The following is a 4,341-nucleotide window of genomic DNA, read 5'->3' as shown; positions in this document are numbered from 1 at the left end:
ATATTATTACAAAGACATTCAGATATGCACAAAGTGTTTTATTGATAAAAGACTGAAATATCACAGAGATATTAGTCAGATCAAAAGACATCACTAGATATTCAAACAATTTCAGTGCAGTTCTAAAGACAGTCTTTCATTCATTCTCAGACTGTATTCACAGCTGTGTATATACATTAATCATATTCAGTTGTGTGAATATGACAGCTTTTACAAGACAGTTAATCACATTCTTAATCAGAGATAGAAGATAGTAGCTCTTTGTTATCTTAGAGTTCAGATCACAGTAGTTTACACATAATCTGAGATCTTCATTCTTCTTCTTTATAAATATTATGAAGACTTCTGCAGAGACCTGTGAAGATCAGATAAAGTCATTCTTCAGATTCTTCTCTACATAGATTTACAAGACCTCTGTCTTATGATGAGAGAGCTTATAGATTGATTCTCAGAAGAGTTTCTGTTCTTCTATCAAATCTATTGTCAGATTCTTCTCACAGTGAGAGAGAAGCTCAGCTGTCTTTACTGAGCTGAACATCTCTGTGAGATCTCAGTATTTCTCTGATATCTGAAGCTCAGTTTTCATGACTGTGAGATTCTCAGACACTTGCAAAGTCATTATATAGATGAGCTTGTCTTCTCTAATTAACTCTGCAGCATCAACTGATTCTATCTCTGTAAGTAAGTCTGTCAACACTGATTGAAAGTATAAACCTGACTTGCAGACAGCTATGTGTGAATTGTGTCTTTGAAGTCATGTAAGTCTCAAGTACATGTCATCTGTAATGTCTGTGATAATCACAGTTTCTGTAAATCTTCTTCAGATTTCAGAGAGATCTTGCAATTCAAAGATGACTCTTATAAGTCTCTCAGCTCTCAGATCTGAGTTCTTATACTCTGCTTATTATAAGAGCAGATTCTCAGTCTTCATCTTTCAGTTCATCTGCTTCATGAGCTTTAGAGACATCACAGTGACCTGGGATTCTGAGTTCATTAATACTTCTCATACTTGTGAGACAGCAGTACTGCAGCACAGTCTCTCTTCATGAGCAAGTATTTTTATTGAGAGAGTAACAGATTCAGGTGTCAGCTTCAAGATTCTTAAGAAGACTGTTACTGACTCTGTTTATGACTTCTCAAATTCTCATTTTGATTTATTCAGACAGTTTGTATGAAGATGTTCTGATTTAGAATAGATAAAGTAGAGTCTCTTTTTCTTGATCTCTCTGTTATACACTCTGTTCACAGAAGCTTGTAAAGCTCTCTCTCTCTGCTCAACAGTCAGATATAAATCTCTCTATATCTTGTCATCTTTTTCTGACAAATCTGTTCTCTGTTATTCTAACTCTTGCAGAGCTGATCAGTGATTCACTCTTCACAGGTCTGTGACTCTTACAGTAATCTGCAAGCAGTGAATGAGAGTCATCAGTTTCTTCAGAGTTAAGAACTTAGAGTCTTACTCAATGAGCTTATTCTGTATGTCTTTATTCAGTCTCTTCATGAATATCATCATTCAGGTCTTGTTTCAGAGCTCTGTTTTCACAGATCTCAATTCATGTCACAATTTCATGAAGTGCTGTGAGTAGTCTTTATCAGATTTCTTATCTCTTTTTCTAATATTGATGATCACAGTCCAGGTGTTCTCTGTCTGACTCATAAAGTCTCTTAACTTATTCTCTAGATAGGTCTTGAGAACAGATCAGCAGAATCTCTCATGATTATTCTCTAGATAATTCAGTCAGTTCTTGACTTCAATGTAATAGAGATCTGTCATTGTATAGATGACAGCTTCTTCATCTTTCATATCACACAGCTGAGCTTGTGAGTCAATTTCAAATACAAACTCACAAAAGCTTTTATAGATTGTGATTCAATAAGTGGTCTTAAGTGATCACAGCTTAAGAAAGTTTCTTTTCAGTTCATAGATATCTCTGAAGATTATGTCTAGAGACTCAGTTCAAGAGTGTTTGCAGATAGTAAGCATTTCTTGTAGAAAAATAGCTTGATTCTGTGAGAGATACTCAAGAATGTTCTTCACTGAGATTGATTTATTTATGAGTTTGAAGAGTTCCTCTGTCACAGATGCAGAGAATGATGTTCTGTGAGTGATTGATAAGTTCTCTAAGACTTCTTTCATAGAGATTATTCATGATTCAGATGGCTGCTTCTGAGTGTCTGCAGTAGAGTTCACAGGGATTGAAGTATGTGAGTTTCTAGTTCTTTCAGTCATAACAGGCAGTTGCTGACTGACTGAGCTTGAAATGTAAGAATAAGTGCTCACAGATGATTATTCAGGTGTTTGCAGCTTGATGTGATATGTACTGTTAACTACTAGAAGTGTTCACAGTAGAAAGATAAAATGTAGAGATTAAATGTATAATAGCATTCAAGCTGAGTTGCAAATAGTATTCATGAACTTCAGTCTATATAGTTGTGTGTAGTCAAGGGCCGCTAGCCCTATTGATTACACGAGAGATAGGAATAGAGGTAAAGAATCCGCGAGAAGTGGGATTTCTTACATCTACAGATTGAAACTGTTATCTGAGTTATAGATATATAATATTTTTCATATCTCTTTACTCTATAAATATAAGAAATTCTTAGAAGAGAACTCTGTGACTCATCACTCTATTTATAAAGTATTAAAGAGTGAAAAAGAATATCAGATCAAAGAGATTATTAACTCAGAGAAGTAAGATTACAAGCTTTAATTCAAGATTCAGTGATAAGAATATTCTGATAAGATAAATGAGTTTACTTAAGAATTATCTGAGTAGATAAGATATCTGCAGAAGCTGAAATATGACTTTTATACTGTGAATTCTGATAAGTCAGAATAATATAATCTTCACTAAGAATCTGATTGTAATAAAGATATTAACACTGTCATTTATAAATTCTAGTCTATAAGATAATGAGTTTCTACTGAGATGAACAGTCTGCAGTGTATGTAAGAAGCCAGCGTGGCTCAGTTGGTAAGACTGGTAATCAAGGCCGCACACATTAGAGGTGCGTGGGTTCGAATCCCACCGCTGGCACCTGTCACTTCTTACTCATGAAAGCCCTCATGTAATAGAAGCTGAGCCTAATTAGTAAGGCTTGATGCAGGGTAGAACTCTCTACTGCAAGCCAAGTCACTAGTTAAGTGAGATTCTGCGAACACTCACCAGAGCTGATATAAGGTGTCAATGTCTCACTATTCTACTGTGCACCTGTCAAGGTTCTAATGATATAGAGTCAAGTCTAATGTAGTGATTATACACTACTTAAGTGAGTCTCTAACTAGGGCTGTCATCGGAGCCTAGCTCTCTCTCAAATACAGAGAATGATTTTGAAAATCACCTGACTAGCAGGTCTAGACATGTATCTAGGCTCTAGGCAGGGCACTCTGATAGGCTAGAGCCTGCAAGCTCTCTGTCAAGCCCTAATACTGGCAGGGAGAACTGCAGTCATCAAGTCTATGATTAGTCTCTAACACAGAGCGAGGTCACAACAGCTGATTGATAGGCCTATGAGCATCTAATGAGGCTGAGATCAGCAACTGAAAGCTTGATGTGTACTAAGTGAGCAGTGGCAGCCACTAACTAACACCTCTGGAAATTAGTGGCTGGCCTGAGAGGACAGACGCGGTGATTGATTAATTATAGAGGGTTAAATGTAATTAGCTTAAGATGCATCCTGCGGGTGGCTAGCGCCCGTAGTCTGTAAAACAGAGCCTTGAGAAGAATTCTGAGAGCATTTAAATCATCTTCTATTAAAGCAATGAAAATTGAAGCTTCAATTTCTCCTCCTGCTATTAGATTTGAAAAGGCCTGTATAAACTATGCTCTGAGAGTTGTAAAGATGAGCTCAAATTATATAATCAGAGAAAGAGTCTCTTCTTCATTTTCATCAATTAACTCTGAAAATGAACTGAATTGAAATAGATTTCTTAATTGAAATGAAAATAATTCTTCAAAGAAAATGTCTTCTCAACTGTACAGACTATGCTCTCTGATTAAAAATCAATTTTCTTCTTTAAATATTGAAAAAGTTGATCATGAGAAGTTATCTCTCTGAAGAAAAAAGCTTGAATCTCTTATAGACTTATAAATAAGTGAACTATTAAAAGAGAAAGAATATGAACAGCATTTGAAGAGAATTTCTATAATCAATATAAAAGACTCTATTCTGATTTATTCAGATGACTCAAAAAATGAGAACTTGAATAGATTAGACACAGACATTGCTTATACTGAAGATAATATTAATTTTATCTCAGATTTCTGAAATCTAGGCTCTGAATGTGAAGTCTTTGATGCTGAACTATTTGTAATAGTGAAAGCTTTCAAACTCATTGAA

At 35.3% G+C, this 4,341-nt stretch overlaps 1 non-coding gene across 1 annotated transcript; it reads left to right on the top strand.

Annotated features, from left to right (window-relative positions):
* Positions 1-2,957: 2,957 nt before the first annotated feature.
* On the top strand, positions 2,958-3,038 carry BDCG_17756. The gene has a single exon. It is a non-coding gene; the product is annotated as a tRNA-Leu (tRNA).
* Positions 3,039-4,341: the final 1,303 nt, after the last annotated feature.

The sequence above is a fragment of the Blastomyces dermatitidis genome (genome assembly GCF_000003525.1).
Source record: "Blastomyces dermatitidis ER-3 genomic scaffold supercont1.10, whole genome shotgun sequence".
Lineage (NCBI taxonomy): Eukaryota > Fungi > Ascomycota > Eurotiomycetes > Onygenales > Ajellomycetaceae > Blastomyces > Blastomyces dermatitidis.
This window is presented reverse-complemented; position numbering and strand designations above follow the sequence as displayed.